A 19,555-nucleotide genomic window follows, 5' to 3' on the forward strand; every position below is an offset into this window, starting at 1 on the left:
ATACATTTAGAGTCAGCCAAGAAAATACATCAACTGTTATTACATGTAGCGCCCCTCATCAGTGAGTACCCTAACTAACCTTCAGATTAGAATAGCATATTTGGACTTCATTTAAAAGCAATTTAGTCAACACAAATTTGGAAAACATCTAACTATGGCTCTATCAAAATTAGCGGTTGGTACCTAGGGACAAAAGCAAATAGACATAACAATCAGTAACACCATCTTATACCTTGCCTCGGTATGGTTCAGAAAGCTGTGACAGTCTCCGTCAACTGGACATCAGTTCGGTCAGCAAGACATCGGTGTTCAGCATTGAACTTCAGAAAAAACAAAGTCTCTTCATGTTGTTCGGAAAGAATAATAGCTAATAGCATCTTGGGACGTTAGGAAAGAAAGGGGCAAAATGGCATATCTCCTCCAGGTGCAGACTGGCTAAGTTAGATTTACTAAAACTACTTCCCACATTGCCATTGGTCAGAGAATCGTACATTTACATTTAATCAAGCAAAGTAGAACCCTAAATCTAAGAATTTACTAGTACGCAGTTCACATGTCGATGATTGGCTCCTCTTATCCGGTTCCCGTTGTTGGGCTTGTCAGGAATCAATATTGTATTAGCTTATAGTCAATGCATCTATTGTCTTCTCCTGGAAAGGTCGCCTTTACAGATACCATGTTATACATTGTATCCTTAGCTAGTACAGCATATTCTAGCAAGCAGTTCTCAAGGGAAAGAATTTCAGATACGAGCATTTGGTCAGTGCTGTGGAAAATCACAATTGAATTCTCAAACAGCCATTTTATAATTTGCCTAAGAAATGCAGCTTGACATGAGGCCGTGCAACTAGGCCCAAGACCTTGATAAAGTAAGGCCTATGATTAATAAAGCTAACTCATAATGCATAAAGTTTAATATGACAAATTGCTACATTAATGAGAACATAACCTCAACATTTTTCATTAATAAGCCATTAATAAGTACAATTTGTGAACATTGGCGGCCACTCAAGTCAGTGCAATTTCAAATGTATGTATTATGTCTCTACGTTAACTCATTTTCAATGCAAATTCAACACTCAGAATACATGAATATTCATTAGTAAGAATTCAACGCTAACACACTCGTTGCTCAAACAGCACCTGAGATCGCTGTGTGTTACATGGAGGTTATTTGGTTTATCTGAGATAATATGTCACATTGATATTGCTGGGTGGAAGTAGCAGATGTGGTTACTAAGGGTGGGTATCCATCAAACTCATAGCACAAAATAAGACTACTAGCTGAATCAATTTTCCGGAGGAGGGAACTGAAAGAGTGCACTCAAGTAAATGTATTTCTTCATGAAGCGTATTGAAAGAATTCACTATGAGATTTTAAAATATTTTGCATTTTATTGGAAAAATGTTGTAAATTGTAAACTTCTAGTGGCCTAGGCAAAATTCTGCTGTTTTGCATATTGATTCAATATATTTTAGTTATGCACACCTACAAAGTGTTTGCCCATATATTGGAGGTGGTTTGGCAGAATTATATTTACACTCTAGGGTCAACCTGCCTTGATGTCAAGAGGTGACAACATACAGCACATAGGATTTTGGGCCTGATTTAGATTTGGGCAGATGGGTAGATGGTGACAGAGATCCCATCCACTGAAAATATAAATCCCATAGGGAATAATGGGATTTATATTTCGGCTGTCGGGATATCCATTACCGTTGAGACGGAGTAACCTGTAGTGACGGCTGTCTTATGTTTACGGCGGGGGTGGGGTGAACACAATAGTAATAATAAAAAATAAAAGTAAAAAAAGGGCACTTACCTTGAGAATTCTTCCTCGTGGTGTCCTCCTACTCCTGGAGGCTTCAAGGCATGGGACCAGGAAATGCCACTAATCCAATCCTGATGCTGCTTTTAAGCTGGTAACCAGCATGAAAGCAGCATCAATATTGGTGGGAGGAGGCTCTCTCAGTGCACACCAGAGAGCCTGGAGGCCTGTGCCTTCTATAACTCTGCTGTCTTAAAACAGCTTGGTTAGAGATTTTTAAAGTGTGCATGTCTGGCGGGTCATCACAATACAGCCAGCCAAAGGAACATGCACACTTTAAATAAGTGCACAGCTCCCTGCTGCCAATCGGCAGCAACTGCCCCATCCTGACACTCAATTCAGGATGGGGCGCTGAAAAATAAAAGGGTAATAAACAAAGTTTATTACCCTTTTATTTTTCCGTTATGGGGGGCGACGCTCCTCCGTTCAAATGGAGGGGCCGCCCCTGGTAACCTATCCGCCCAAATCTCAAAAAGGTTCTTTGTCAGTTAGGATGCTCTGGTTTTTGCCCTGCCTATCTTCTAGGGAATGATAAGCATAAACTAGAGAGGCTGCAGCGTAGATTGTACCACTGAGCTGGAGAAAGAGACACTCAAACCTTTAAATGTCCATTGATGGTTTACTTTAGTATACATTCTAAAAAGTATGAGTTTTTTTCCAAATGCGTTATGTAATAGAATTTGCAAAGCATAGATTTTACCTTTGTAATACTATGGATTTTACATCGTATGGCTTACATTTGTAAGCAGAAAAAATAAACAATTACTACTGCTATGGAGCAGGGACAACCACCGAGCACGCACAGCAAATAAACACAGACACTATTGCTGCAATTTTGCAACTGCTGTTTTGTTGTTCAGAAGTTAGACCAGTTTGCAAACACTCCGTTGCTCATGAATGAGGCTCGTGGTGTTAACTACATAAATGTGACAAGGTATTCAACTCTTGCAAACAAGACATGCCCCTTTTAAAAATTTAAGATACTAGAGACAGCACATGGACGAAAAAATACTGAAACTGTATTGTCTTTAATTTATTTAGTTATGTCTATGTTTTGAGAAATTTATATTTTATTTTGTTGTATATAGCTGGTATAGAGGGGCAGCTGAGGTGGGGAAAGCACAATGCATAATTTTAAAATGCGACCTGTGCACGCAGGCTTTGAAATTTTGGATTTAATTCCAAGGTACACAGTAATCCACTATTTTCACATTTGACATTCACTCTTTTCACCATTTTTAACACACCATCATGTTATATCTGAGAGTATTCTACTTAATCCTCTTTCACTTGCTTTCTCTTTCTCATCTTTCTAGGATCATACGTCTAAGACTACTTAGTGACCTCTCACTCGGAGAACGACAGAGGTATAATGAGACCAGTATAATGAGAGAGGTCATGTAAATGAATACGGAAATTAGAGGTAGAGATGAGATAGAGTTGTGATGTAAGGAGACATGTAAAGTAAAGATAGAAAGGAGAGGCCTACAAGAAAGATAAGATAATCAGAGAGAGTGAGGTCGATAGAGAGCAGACTAAAAACCATTATAGCAAAATAGTGAGATACCAAATAGGGACACTGTAAGTATATATAGGCAAGTACTAATTGATTATTCTTACCTCCACATTCATGTAACTTGATAATACATATATTGTCAAGGTATGTAGATGTGTAGTTAGGTAAGACATAGCTATATTTACCTATATATACTTGTAGTGTTGATATTTTGGTCATCGTTGTCTTTGTTACAATAGTTTTGAAGCACAATGATTAGTAATAATAATAATAAGCTTTATTCGGCCAGCAGACCATCAAAGCAATACAATACAAAGGTAAATTATCATCATGAGGAAAAAAACAATACAGATCTACCATAAACCAGAGAGCAAAGATGAATAAATAAGTAAAATGAATAAAATCCCTGGTTACATAAACTTAAAATCAGTTAATAACATTATTTATATAAAAATTACGTATACGCTATGCAGCAACTAAATACTTGCTTGCTGCGTAAATTAACACATTAGAATTGTGACTTTTTAGTATCCTCAAAGCTAGGGCACATTTCCTTATCTTCAGTTCCCAGCAGATTTTACGGATCCATTTGGACCTTGGGACTAGGTAAGCAGGACAAAAGAACATAAAGTGTTCAACTGTTTCTGGAGATTTGTCACACACTGGGCAAATTTCAGAAGTGGTATTGGGTCCCCATCTGCTCGTTAGGGTCATCAATGGTAGTGTTCCCAAACGGAATCTAGCATACAGTCCTTTACCTAATAAGTCAGGTAGTATATCCAGATATGGTTCAAACTCTGGGTACCATTTAAAATCAATAAAAAGATTGGTTAGACGACCATTAGATTTATGAGGGATATAATTGTTCCGTATATAAGACCAATAAGTACCCTTCAACACTTTTACATGGGACTTCTCAAGTTGATGGGGGATCTCCCATAAGTCTCTCAATCCCAAGGTAAAAAGCCATTTAGATATGTGTTTGATCCATGGGATGGAAGTGGAGTTAGAACATTTTAACAATTCTAGCAGTGAGGACTTGTATACGACCAATTCAGAGGACGTAGAGCAATTATGTCAGCCATTCGTTTTAACCCTAGATCTAAAAACAGGGGGATTAATGGGGTGCTAATGGGACAAGCGCATAAAGCCCTTGCAAAGCTGTTCTCAATTTTAGTTATCCTACTACCATCAGAAGTTCCCCAAATCTCTGCACCATAGGCAGCAGCACCCTGCGCCTTGGCCACATAGATCTTTAATGCTGGAGATACAGCTTTGGCCATCATACTCCTATAAAGACGCAGTATGGGTGCTGCCCGATGTTGCAAGAGGCCAGCACTCTTGCTAACTTGTTCCTCCCAATGGAGTGAATATGTAAGCCTCACGCCCAAGTAGTCGATGGAACTAACCTGATCCAAAATAACACCGTCTAACCTTATAGTGCATTTCTTCCGAGTACCAGAGCGGAGCACCATCAATTTCGTTTTTTTCAAATTCAACTCAAGACCAGAATTCCGACAAAATAGATTAAATTTATCCACAAGAATTTAGAAACCCATAGGGGTTTTTGAGATGAGTAAGGAGTCATCCGCAAAGAGAAGAATAGGAATTTTCTGATTGATTAGAGTAGGAGCATCATTCTGACATGTCCTTAGTTCTTGCACCACCCCGTTAATGAATAAAGAGAACAGGAGTGGTGCTAGTACACAACCCTGACGGACACCCCTTTTAATGGGGAATTTGTTGGTCAGCTCACCATGGTTGCCCCATCTCATTTGTGCGTATGTATCTTCGTGCATGCGTTTCAATAGATGGGTGATATTAGCTGGTAGCCCTATTTTGTCTAACACTTCCCACAGCTTTTCTCTTGGGACCAAATCAAAGGTGGATCGCAAATCAACAAAGGCAACATATAAGGTTTGCTTTGCCAGAACCACATATTTCCAATGTAGCACCGCCAACCTAAAGGCCTGGTCTACCGTGCTTATTCTGGGCCGGAAACCCGCCTGTAGCGGAGAAAGAATCTGCTGTTCCGTAACCCAACTCGATAGTCTACCTAGGAGCTGTTTGGCAAAGATTTTTTGGAGGTTATCAATTAGGCTAATTGGTCTGTAGTTGGATGGGAGATTTGCGTTACCCTTTTTATAAATGGGGATAATTTCGGCACCCTTCCACAACCTGGGATTCTGTCCGCCTTCGGTGATTTTATTCGACAATGGGTTGATATACCAGGTCCATATAGATGGCTCAGATCTATAAAGATCACCTGGAATTGTATCTGGTCCTGGGGCTTTGCCAGGTTTCAAGGAGTTAATGGCGTCAGCAGTTTCTTCTAGAGAGAAATGATTAGTACTTGGTATTCTGGATCTACATGCTCCAGAAGTATAATGAGAAGACAGTAGGGAAAGAGGTACGGTGGGCAGAGGAAGACATAAAGAAAGTGATGAGAGATTGAGAAAAAGAGGAACAGGCAGAGAAAAAAGAAAATGCGAAAGTAGTAAGGTAGTGAGAGAGGATATTTAGAGAGAAAAGAGCTAGAAAGAGAGGGGACCCAGAGAGATAAATGAATACTGACGTAAATTAAGGGATATGGTTGTGAGAAAGAGAGAGGTGAGGCACTTACATGAATGTGAGGCAGAGAGAGAAATGAGGACGAGAAGTCAGAAAGGTGAGGTAGGGATCAATGCGGTTCAGAGAGTATGTAGAGAAAGGGGCTCATAGAGTGGTATAGCGAGACGAGGTATAAAGGAGTGGAGAAAGAGGTAGTGAGGTGAGATAATGAGAAAGAGGCAGTAAATGATAAAGAGATATGAATACTTGAACAAGAAACAGAGGAGTGAGGTGCGGAGAGGTATGAGTTGGACAGGAAACTGATGATTAGAAAAGGGGTAAACTGAGCGAGATGGTCACAGAAAGCTGCAGTCATGAGAGAGATAGAGGGAGGTGTGATAGGGAGAATTGTAGTAAAGAAGTGGTGGTGTAGATAGCTTAGGCAGAAAACGTTGAGCAAGAGAGTTTGGATAGCTAAACAGAGATATGCAAATAGGTAGCTAGGTAATGGGAGAGGTGAGGCAGAATGGGGCAGTCTAAGTAAGGAGAGAGGGACAGAGAGAACAAATATGTTTTAATTTAATACCGTCATCTCCCTGAAAGGGCACATGGTAAACTTTAGCAGGATTAACATGCTAAGTTGTCAAATGAAAAATGAAACAGTTTAATGCACATTTATATAGTTTTACAGTGAGCGCTGTGAGAGGTGAAGTCCTGGCAATTGGCCAGTTTGTTCCTACTTTAAAATGGCTTTTAAAAGAGTTGTATGAAGGGCACAAGTTAGGGATACATGCTGGTGGACGGCGTCCAACCACTAGTTTCACAGGGTGGACACCGTCCACCCTCCCAAGAAGTCGGGCCCCACCAAAAAATGATGAACTTATCCTGGGGTAATTTTCAGGCAACGAGACACATTCAGCAGAGCCTGCATGTTGTCTGCTTTGGATCCAAGCAAGAATGTGTAGATGGCAAGGGGGTCTTTCTATTTTCCGACTCCAGCTGGGCCCACAACTAAGGCCAAATTTAAGGGACAATCAGGTTCCCTTTTGTTGGAGGATCCTTGGTGGTAAGCTATCTGGAGACTCACACCTAGATGCAAATGTAGTAGAGAGAAAAAAGGCACACAGCTTGTTGGCACTTCACCCCTACTTAAGAGAGGCATGCCTTTGACTTTGTAAATTTTGTGTATATGATGGTCTATCCTAGTATTTACACAAAATAATTTAAATACCGCTATTTTTGATTTCTGTTATAGAGCTACTCATCAAAATGCAGGGTCTCAGAGTGCTTTAACTTCCCACATACTCTTTATATTGACAATAAATCATGAAAGTTTATTATACATCAAGGTTCAGGATATGTTAGGAAGACAGTGAGGGTTAAAAGGTGTAAAAGTCACATATGTCATTTTTCTTTTTTAGAAGGATTACAATCTATGAACTGCAAGTAACAAAATTATCTCTGTGTTAAAAGTTGTAACCCACTTACCTACCTACATAAATTAAAAATCTTTCATCTGCATGTTACATGATGTGCCTTGCAGGAGACACATTAACCCTCTATGCTACTTTGAGTCACTACTTGCACTAAACAAAACACAACCATTTTCAGCAAATGCCATAGCTATCAAAGTTATCTTACCATTTTTATTATTCCTTCAGATTTACTGGAACACAAATATCTCCACAGCAGGTGCCCTAACCTCATAACAAATTTTAAAATTCAGACTTTGCAACCAATTAAGCAGAGCAAATTTACTGCTCATTTCTCCATGTTGCCAATTAATTTGTGGCAGAGTTTTTAAAAAGCAAATCTATAAGTTGAGGGGCAGATTTTGCATCAGGGTTGTGTCACTTTTCTGGCACAACCCTGATCCAAAATCAACTTTGGGATTTACAGTACCACAGAAATCCCAGTTGCTTTGATTTGTTTGAAAAAGAAAGCAAGGCAGCGCATTGCCTTGTTTTACCTTGTGTCAGGTAGGTGTTACATGTGTAAGCAGCTAAAGCTATTTCATCTACATGGAAACATGATGCATGTGGATTACTATGCCTGGCGGAGATCGTTTGTTCAGTCCTTGGGTAAAGGAAGCTATATTCGTTGACAAAAGGCAACATTGTTTTATGTGTAGCTTACAAAAACATGGGTCTTCTGTATAAATCAGATGTGTTTGCATGTATACTTGTAATGTGTTCAAATGTTCTCATGATAGACTTGCTAAACATATGTGTAAGGTGTTAAGAGCTGAAGTCACTTCGTATGGTGTCACTTCCTGTGGGTTCATGGGTTGTGATGCCACTTCCTTTGATGTCACTTCCTGTACTACCAAGTGCGATGATAGGCGCCATGATAACACCTGCATACTGCCTCACTTGGTTACTCACCCCTCTTCTTTTTTTAGGACCTGTGCCCTAGTTTTGTGGATGTGTAGCAGGATAGCAGGCAGATTTCATTTTTCATTATGCAGTTAGGGAAGGAGAAGGAGAGGCTATGTTATGAATGGCTTCCCTTTGGCTTCTCCTCCCTTGATTAGCTCATTCAGAGAATCAGTTGTGGAGGAAAATAGGATCACTGTAACATTCACAGAACAAAGTCTTACCTGAGTATTTCTCTATGTGGAGTTTACCATCTTGAGTTTCCAAATTACATTATAGACATCTAGAGCTTCACTCTCATCTATTTGAAGTTGTTTAGAACCCCTCTGTGGTAAATAACCCTGGTATTGACAGCTATTCGTCTATAATTCTTTATTTTAAGGTCTGTGCATAAAAGCTTGCATCTAAGATATCATAGTACTCGGTTATAGTCATAGCTAGAAATAAGCTCATTTTAGAATAGATACTTTCAAAGTTGCATTCCCTGCTCGGTCACCTTGGGGCAGCTCCGAACATACTAACCGTACATGACCATATTGCTTAAAATACATACATTATCTCTAGATGACAACCAGCACTTTACAAATCACCTAAAAATAAATACCTCCTGCACACTTTCAATAGAAAGCGTAAGCCATGAGCATGGGACAACAATCAAATTCTTCAGGTGCCCGGTATTCAAAGATCATTTGTCATTTTGAAGTTTCTCTGGCTAGAGCTGCTCTTTTCTCAACTCCTGCTTCTCGTGTTCTTTGGCCAAGGTCCTACCAGTTCACAGGGTTCCTGGCTAGCATTTGCTCACTGCTGTGAAGAGTATTAACTTGTTTCATTACAAGCTGCTGTCCAGCACAATTTCCTCTCTGCTAGATTACATCCATACGTGGAAATACCCTTTAAAAAAAAGGTTCTGCATGGACTAAAGTAATTAAACTAAGTGGTTTAGGGAGCTTTGCTTTAAATTTAAACGTTTGCTTCTTTGCTTTCATACGTTTATGTGAGCAAGAAGTTTGTATATTGTTCTCTTCAAATATGTAGAGATACAGGGGTGGGAAATGTATTATCAAAATTATGTTTGTACCGAGTCATGTGAATTAAGAAAAATTGCAAAATGTTATCAAAAATTGTGGAAAATCACCTAGAATTTTGAAAAATTCCCTTTTTGGGTCTAGCGTGAAAATTGAACAGCTAGGTATACTTCGAACTGAAAGTCAAGCAAGCAACCCCGTAAGAGATTGGTTTGAAGATATATTTTCTGCTTGAAGTAGTCTCTCAAGAGCAAAAGTTTTGTGAAATGTCCAAGGCATAAAAATAATTTTCTCAGGCCTGGACATGATACCATCTGCACTCAAACTTTCCAATACAAATTGATTTTCTTCATAAGGTGCTTTGCTAATTCTAGGTTTGTATTGGGGTGGGACGTTCATCGGCAGTTTCCTGAATGACAGCTAGATATTTGTTGGTCTGTGCATCAATTAAGAGCTCAGCAAGAATTCTGGTTCTATGATTAATGCTGAATGTTGAATTGCTGATGTGGAAAAATAGCAACATGTCACTTGTATCACAAATTGATCACTGGGAAAATACTTTTTCCTGAAGTTATGCAGCATCAGCAAAAAATAAAAAAGGAGAAAAATGCGATGATGTTTATGTGTGCTTGTACATGCAGTATGATGCCACAATGTCTCATCATTACTAGGCATGATGCTACGACCGCACAGCAACAGGCACGTATACAGCATAACACCGTCGTCAATCTCTTAATTTTATTCCAAGATGGGGGATACCAATCGTAGAGTGGTAAATACAACCATTGTTTAAATGTGTGTGACTCAGTATTTTGTGAGCACCTTGCCCGCCAATTACTGCTGCAGGGCCCACAATAAAAAAAAACTAAAAAAAAAACATTTTTATGAAAAAATCATGGCAGGACCGGAGGTGGAGCATCGCGAGAGAGAGCGAATGGGTGGAGGAATCAATACGGGGTACAACATGTATTGGGAGGACTGAGGAAAAGAAAATTAGTTTCATGCAGGCAAAAAAAAAAATAATAGCAATAAACACATGCAGGGAAGGGTCGGATGAGCAACATACGCAATAGGCTGTCGTATTGGTCTGGGCCACAATAGGTATGAGACGATAGAAAGCTAAAAGCTGTCTGTAGTCAGACCTATATATAAAAGCTCATCATCTCTACCTTTTCTTGAAAACCTATAAAGCAGAGTCATGAATTCCTCGAAACACTGAAGTCCATGATATTGAAGCTGATCTGGGCTATCAAACAGTCAGGCAGTGGTTAGGAGACACTCATTCTACCCATTGATAAGAAAGAGCTTTTACCCTGCTTCAGTACGTTTCTGCTTCACCAGACTCTTCGCCTTCCTCATCTGATAATAGAAAGGGATAGCAAGCCCCAAGCGTCTTAGGCATGACATTATTCTGCACAGTAGCCAAATTGACGTGTTGTATTGATTATGTAGCATGTAAGACTTGCGTTACAAAAGACTGAAAATTACGGCTGGCACTGTCCAGCTATTTTCTTTTAAATTCTCAGTGGTCGACAACCCTCAGTTTCCTCTTACCTCAGTTCCAAAATCTAGTTCCAATTGAGTGGTGAGGAACTCTTGGATTTGCATGATGTATTCGCAGACAGCAATGTAAGTGTGCCGCTTCCTTAGATACATTTCTGTACTTGAAATACCGGCCTGAACGGCAGACCTCTTATTCATCTTTCTTACTGGAGCTTGACTCAAACTCGAGTTATGCCTGTGTGTTTTAACTCTATATTTAAGAAATCTGATTTCCAGAATACAGACAACCCTGACCAGTGTAAGACCAATTATACACCAGAGATCTAAATGGCACTGGCACAGAACTTAGACATCCACCTACCAACGACAGGGGACTTTTGCTCTGCACAGAAAAGATTGGTATCCCTGAACAGCAAACAATGGTTAATTCACTTCTGATTCATGCACATGGCATACTATAGTGCATCAGCACTAAAGACCATGGGATTGTTGGTGGATCCCACGTGCAGGAGGTTTTGTTACCTCGATGAAGATATCCTGCACCAGGCCAGGTTAGGCTCCTCACTGAGGGATTTTGTTTAGAGGTCCATAGGAAACTGTTAGACCTGACAGCCTTAGGGTGGTCATTCCCTAACTTTTTGCCTGCCTGCCTCCCTCCACTTTTCTGACACTGTTTTTGCTGGTTTAAGGACTCTGCACAGTTTACCACTGCTAATCAGTGCTAAAGTGCATATGCCCTCTCCCTTAAACATGGTAACATTGGTTCATTCCCAATTGATATATTTAATTTACTTGTAAATCCCCAGCAAAGTGTACTACATGTGCCCCGGGCCTGTAAATCAAATGCTACTAGTGGGCCTGCAGCACTGATTGTGCCACGCACATAAGTAGCCCATTAACCATGTCTCAGGTCTGCAATTGCAATGGTTGTGTGTGCGGTTGCACGGCCACTTCGACTTGGCACTTAAAAGTACTTGCCCAGCCATAAAATCCCCTTTTTCTACATATAAGTCACCCCAAGGTTAACCATAGGTAACCCATAGGGCAGGGTGCTATTTAGGTAAAAGGCAGGATATATGCCTGTGTGTTTTATATGTCCTGGTAGTGGAAAACTCCACAATTGGTTTTCCGCTACTGTGAGGCCTGCTCCTTTCATAGGCTAACATTAGGGCTACCCTCATATACTGTTTGAGTGGTAGATTTTGATCAGAAAGGGGTAAACAGGTCATGTTCAGTGTGGACAGAATGGTAATAGAAAACCTTGCTTATTGGTGAGGTTGGATTTTATATTACTATTTTAGAAATGCCACTTTTTGAAAGTGAGCATTTCTCTGTACTTAAAATCCATCTGTGTCTTACAGCCTGTCTCCAATACACATCTGGGTTGGGCTGGTTGACAGCTCCCTTGTGCTTTTCACCCAGACAACCACAAACACAGAATACTCAGTCACACCTGCACTCATCTGCATACTGAATGGGTCTTCCTGGGCTGGAAAGGTGGAGGGGCCTGACACTTACAATACAATGGCTGGTGGCCTGCCCTCACACAATGGACTGCCAACCCCCCTACTGGGACGCTGGCTGACAGACCTGTACTGAAAGTGGACCTTGTGCACTTCAAAACCGCTCTTTGAAGTCTCCCCCACTTCAAAGGCATTTTGGGTCCTGCGACCTTTCAAGAGGAGCTGCATGACAGCCCAAAGGACTCACCTGGTGTAGGAGGCTGGCCTGGTTTGTAGTGGGTACCTAATGTACTTACACCTTATGCTAGGTCCAGTTATCACTTATTAGTAAAATGTAGGCAGTGTCTAGAAGCCAGGCTCTCTAGAGGTAGCTGTAGCTGAGCAGCCGAGTCTTATTTAGGAGACATGCAAAGCTCATGCAATACCACTGTAGTAACACAGTACTCACACCCATTAAAGAAAACACTCAGTGTTATAAAAAGAAAGGTACTTTAGGTGATACAAATGCCAAAAATACCATGGAAACTATACCCCCCTTTGGAGGTATGTAATACACAAATTATACACACTAGTATTCAAAAACAGGTGTAAAAACAGTTAGAAACTGTGCAAATAGTGAAAATCACAATAGTTAGAAATAGACCTAGGGGGAACACAAACCATATACTAAGAAAGTGGAATGTGAATGCCGGTTTCCCACCTAGACAAGTGTAGCGTGTAGAGGGTCACTGGGAGTACTAGAAAACACCAAAGGTAAGTACTAGCCCAGAGCCCAGGAAAGTAGGAGTAAAGTACAGGAACTTTCCCAGAACACCCAGAAACATGAGAAAGAAGATTATGCAAGAACCAGAAGAGACTGCAATACACTAAGAGTAGATTCCTGGACCTGAAGACCTGTGGAAGAAGGTGAACAAGTCCAAGAAGCACAGAAGAGTCCAGGAAGAACAGGAGCCCCTACTAACCCAGATGAAGATGCAAAAGAAGAACCACCGGTGAAGAACAACAGTCAGTACTGCACCCAAGAAGATGGATGCAGGTTTCAGGTTGATGCAGATAATGTCCCACGCCGGATGGAGGATCACAGCCTGGTTTGCGTCGCTGGAGTCCGCCAACAAGCCTTACCACGCGCAAAGCCAGGGGGTTAGCGGTAAATGGCACTGCCCAGGACCAGGAGGGACCTGGTGGACTCTACTCAGGAGGAGGTGTCTGAGGGAGCTCTCAGCAACTCAGAGAGCCCACAGAAGGCCAGGCAGCGCACACAGGAGTCCCAGAGCATGTGGACAAAGAAGGTGCAAAAGGAGGCCCAAGCAGCACTACAACAAAGGATCCCACGCCTCCTGGAAACCACTCAGGAAGATGTGCGTTGCAGGATAGAATGCTGGGGGCCGCAGCTGCATGGTGCATGAAGAACTTTGTGGAAGGATGCCAACAAGCCATGGCAACTGCAAAACACGTGGTGCACGGGGTACTGTCTTGCGTGGGGAGGCAAGCTCTTACCTCCACCAAAGTTGGACAGTAGGATGTCAGGACCATGGGCACCACTTGAGTCCACCACCTGTGATGTAGGATCCATGCAACTCATCAGGAGGGGGGACCCACGCCGCTGGTCGTCAATGCAGCGAGGTGCCTGCTGAAGCAGGGGAGTGACTCCTTCACTCCAAGGGAGATTCCTTCGTACTTCTGGTGCAGGCTGAAGACAGGCTGTCCTCTGAAGATATACGACCGGAAAACAGTTGCAGTTGCTGGCAGGAGCTGAAGATGCTGTGTTGCAGAACTCTTCTATGATTCTTTGATGCAGTTTGTATAGTTCCTGGACAGTCCAGACGCAGTTTCTTCGGTGAGAAGGTGAAGTAGAGGATGCAGAGGATTCCTGCTGGAGTCTTGCAATCCGAATCTGAAGAACCACCCAAAGGAGAGACCCTGAATATCCCTGAAAGGGGGATTGGTCACCTAAACAGTTAAGCACCTGTCAGGGGAGGACTCTAACGTCACCTGCTGGCACTGGCCACTCAGATTCTCCCAAAGTTCCCTACCAACTTGTAATCCAAGATGGCAAAACCAAGGCACCCTCTGGAGGAGCTCTGAGCATCACCCCTGGGGTGGTGATAGACAGGGGAGTGTCAATCCCCTTTCCTTTGTCCAATTTCACGCCAGAACAGGGACTTGGGGTCCCTGAACTGGTGTAGACTGGATTATGCGAGGAGGGCACCAAATGTGCCCTTCAAAGCATTTCTAGTGGCTTTGGGAGGCTACCCCTCCAAAGCCTGTAACACCTATTTCCAAAGGGAGAGGGTGTAACAGCCCTCTCCCAAAAGAAATCCATTGTCCTGCCTTCCCGGGCTTTAGCTTCTCAAGCAACAGGAGGGCACAAACATGTCTGAGAGGTGGCAGCAGCTGGGGCTGCCTGGAAAGCCTTAGAAGGCTGGAATGGCAATACTGGGGGTCCTCTAAGGAGCCCCCAGAGTGCATGCAATCATACAACCAATGCTTGCAAAAGCCTTGGGGTATAATTCAAACATGGTTCATACCAAACATGCCTATGTTCAGAGTTACCATTGTGTAGCTGGACTTAGGTAGTGACCTATGTCCAGTGCATGCGTAAAATGGCGTCCCCGCACTCACGAAGTCCGGGAAAATGGTCCTGGAGTTTGTGGAGGTACCTCTGCTAGTGCAGGGAACACCCTCACACACATGTACTATGCACCTTGCCCTCAAGGCTGGAAGGCCTGCTGTAGAGGTGACTTATAAGTGACCTGGTGCAGTTTTAATGGCAGTGAAAGGGTGAATGCATCCTTTCACGAAGGCTGCAATGGCAATCCTGCAGAAGCCTTTGCATGGGCTCCCTATGGGTGGTAAAATATATTCTGCAGCCCATAAGAATCCCCTAGAACCCCAATGCCCTGGGTACCTAAGTACCATATACTAGGGACTTATAAGGGGGCACCAGTAGGCTAACTGTGGGTGAAATACTGTTGTTACCAGTGTGCAACAACCATAATTTAAGGGAGAGAGCATAACTACTGGAGTCCTGATTAGCAGGATCCCAGTAGACTCAGTCAAACACACTGAAAAACAGGCCAAAAATGGCAGTAACCAAGCCAGAAAGAGGCTACTTTCCTACACTTGGACTGCTTTGCTGTGAAGAACTGCTGGCTTGCTGTTGCCCTGCTGCCTTGCTGACCTCTGACTTTGCTGAGAAGTGCTCTCCAAGGGCTTGGATTGAGCGTGCCTCCTGTTTCTGAAGTCTCAGGGCCAAAAAGACTTCCTCTCTTCAAGGAAACTCACCATATCACAGTGAGGGCCCAAGACGGTGTGGCGGAAATAGACGCAAAGCCCTTGCATCGTGGGAAGAAACAATGCATAGTCTGTGCCGCATCAGGAAATCCAATGCACACCTTCCTTTTCCATGCATCTTCTCCTCTATGGTCTCCGTGCGTGTAATTTTGATGCAAACCAGGTGCTTTGTGCACACAAAATACATTTGTTGATTTTTAAAGACTGAAGAAAGATGTACACATTGTCATTAAGCTGTGTCTTAAAAGCACCAAGCTTTAATCACTTAATGAAAACTTTGGAAGCCACCTACCCCAAAAAATTTTGCTTTTCAATATTTCTAAATGACAGCAAGGAAAACATTATGAGTGATACACAAAAATGACAATACAAATTAAATTAATATGTTGAGGTTTTTTTCTGAAAAAAGGGTTACAAGCAAGTGTTGATATCTGAATGTATATAAACTGTTACAGTTAAAACCGCATGTTTGATGGAATGTGCCTACTGAGAAAATTTCAGCAACTATTCACCCCACCTTTCTCCATTGAGAAAGAGGATCATGTTTTTTCCACATGGTGCAGTAATAAAGACACCTCGCAGCAAAGAGAACACAGCTGCATATAAATTAAAATGTGTAGCCAACTCCAATCAAGACTCTTTAATCATTTGTCGCTGTCAACAACCTTCCTGTCTAGGTCAGAAAGAGTTAATGTACAGCAGATTCGCAGTACACTTTTGGGATTACCATGATTTCCATGAAGAAAATTAAACGTGACATCACAGGTAAAGGAGTCACGCTTTGTGGTATTTACTCACTTTTCCTATTGTAAAATTAACATTGGTCAGTTTAAATGCCAAGTATAGGGATATCCCATTATAAAATCAAGTAGTGAAACATCTTTCAGTCAGATGCATGGAGGAGAGCGAGAGATTGACAGACAGTATGGTGCTTGTTCTACAAGATATGTGGTGGTTTGTATGTGGGAGGCTTAGGGTTGGGCACAAACCGAACTGACATTCCCTTGACAGAACTGATAATGTTGATACAAGTGGAATATATGGTACATTCAGTGTAAGGATTACATTTGTACTACATATTCTCCAGTACAGACACTGGAGTCTTTTTTTCATTTTGGACTGGGCTCAGGCACGGCGGGGCCGCTGCCCCTCTTCTTCAATGGCTCCTGCTGGTGCCTCAGGACTTTATCATGTGGTGCAACAGTGTTTGAAAATGCCATTCTTTGTTCTTGTGTGTAGCCCGGCAGGGGTCTGGGGAAACCGGGTACAGTATTTTTCCTGCATGGTGTCTTTACTACAATGCTTGCAAAAAGTTTCAAACTATTATTTAGAGCCACTATAGCACACTTTTTAATTATAGTAGCCTGATAATATTATTTTGTTTGTTATGTTTATGAACATTTCCAGCCTTTTTGTTGCTTAGATATTATGATATTTATGACCATATTGTTGTATTAGTTTCTCCTAATCCAATTTGGCTGAACTCTTTTCAGATTTCACCACTTCCTGTTTTGACACTATAAAAGAGGTATCCATATTGAATCAAGTTGCTTCACAACTGTTTATGATAAATTGGTTGCTCTTAAGACTTGGCAGACTTTTCACTTTTTCTAGTTTGTACTAGTTATTCTTCTGCTCTTCACTTTATCGTTTGACTTGTGTAGTGTCCTGCTGGACACGTCCTAGTGTCACACCAGCCACTCAACTGAGGGCTGGCTTTACGCACAGACTCCATACCCATTGTAGTGAAAATAGGTAGGTTTGACCACTGACTTTGTGTTTCACCATTGTTCCTATTAGTTGTTCAATGTTCACCAGTTGCAGATTACATTTTGTATTCAGTTTAGCTGCCTATTGGCTTTATCGTGGCGTTAGACATTGCAGTTGAGACTTCACAGATGAGATGTGTTTATCAGGGTAAACTAAGCTTGTGTTCTTTGTATTTTCTCTTACCGAACACGATAGCATGATAAGGAAACGCATGTTTTTCTTCAGAGCAGGGAAAAGGTTGGCCTTGGAAGAGGGAGCCTTGAGATCTTGGCCAAATTTCAACGTTGTTTATTCCAACTCTGACCAACAGTAGCCAGCATGTTTTGAATGTTTACATCTGAGAGGGAAGGGCCTTTCAGAAGGCTTTTTCCATGATTATTTAAGCTATAAAAGGTGGCCCTAGTCAGTAGCGAGGAGAATTTCCGAGACCTTGGTCAGGATTGGACTTCAAATGCCTGACACAGACACTTGTCCCGTGAGGGTTGATATCTCTTTCTCACAGTTGAACAGGGGTCATCAACTTGCTGGCATGAGAAAGATGAAGAGCCTTGGCAGGCCCTACGGTGATGAATTTTGACTTTATACTTTGTTTTGCATTTATGCTATAATATATTCACATATATTTGCTGTGTACATTGCAGTTGAGAATCACTTTGATATATTTTCCTTTCATTGTTGTGACTATTTTTTAACGTGTGCCTCCAATCTACTAATCCCTTTTCAGGAACCTCATGATGAAGTAATGATAAATGTCTTCTTTAAACTAGGAAGTGCATTCCAGAGATTTTTGTCAGCTCGGTCTTTAGTGAAAGCAAAACATTTTGGCGTAGTTGGCAGGATGAAGGAGGAGTTGGAGATTGGAAGTGCACGATTTAAAAGTGTAAGTATTTTTGTTTTGTTTAGAGAATTAAAGGAAGCACCGCAAACCATGTTTGAAAATGCATGTGAAGTTAAACTGCCTTATGGTGTTGTGACAAATGTGTTTTCTTGTTTATCAGGACTTTCTAAGTTTTGGGATGAGTGCATGGATAAAACAAAAGTGTTTTCATATTTAGATAAGGTGCTTTTTGAATGGAATGATGTCCCTTTTGTTCTTGACAGCAGGTTTTGGATACTTTTGTCTGCTTACAGAAAAATACATGAGAGATGTAAACAGTTAGAACATGAAAATAAGAATTTCTGTGAGCAAATTAGCCAGAACAAATTACTGCAAGATAAAGCTGAAATCTACCAAGCTGTTACAGGAGAATCTGGCTTTTCACATTCCAGTAATGAGGAGGTTAAAAAAGGTGGGGGCCAGTGTGAGCCTCTTGAGCAGAGCGAAGTTCTCTGTGTCCAGAGCAGCCCACAGTTTTGGCAGGAGTTGAAATGCATTCTTTAAAAGATTACACTGAGCGAGAAGTTGACAATGTTACCGGTATATTCAGACCACTTTTGCAGAGTGGGATGTGTATAATTAATTCAGACAACACACAGGTACTATCACAAAATGGACAGTTTCTGGCAATTCAGTGGAATCCAGAACATAGAGAGATGTTGTTACAGGTAAAACAAAAGATTTTGGAGTTTGTTACAATTTGCACTAAGCAAGAGATACAGAGTTTCATGAAATTATTTGATTTTTGGAAACAGTATAGCCCTCATCTGAATAAAATCTTAACACTTTGGTACAAAATAACTAGGAAAAAACATGAGTTTGAATGGAGTGAGGAGCAGCTGTGTGCTTTTGATCTGGCAAATTAAATAATTCATCAGACTTCAGATTTGTGTGCAGTGCAAGGAGAAACATTGATGTACATGTATCTGTTCATGGACAATATGCAAACTTGAGTAGGTGGCAGAAACAGGGGAGGACAAGGGTTCCCCTTGGGCTTTGGACTAGAAAACTATCTGACTTTGGGGAGAGCTATACTCTTTTTTAAAAACAGCTTTTGACTTGTTATTGGGCTCTAGTGGATACTGAGCAAATCACATTAAGTTATAATGTAATTCTGAAACCTGAAATATCAGTCATGCAGTGGGTGTGAGTTCACCTAAATCTCACTGTATAGGGTATGCACACGAGACTAGTATCATACACTGGATCTGGTACATACAGGACAGGGCTCAATTAGGACCGACAGACACTGCAGCCCTACATGAACTGGTGTCACAAACCCCTGTACAGGATGAGGAGAGAGTACAGGAAATACCAAAGGTAAAAGAGTCACAAGTGAAATTGAGTGCACCA

The sequence above is a fragment of the Pleurodeles waltl genome, chromosome 10 (genome assembly GCF_031143425.1).
Source record: "Pleurodeles waltl isolate 20211129_DDA chromosome 10, aPleWal1.hap1.20221129, whole genome shotgun sequence".
Lineage (NCBI taxonomy): Eukaryota > Metazoa > Chordata > Amphibia > Caudata > Salamandridae > Pleurodeles > Pleurodeles waltl.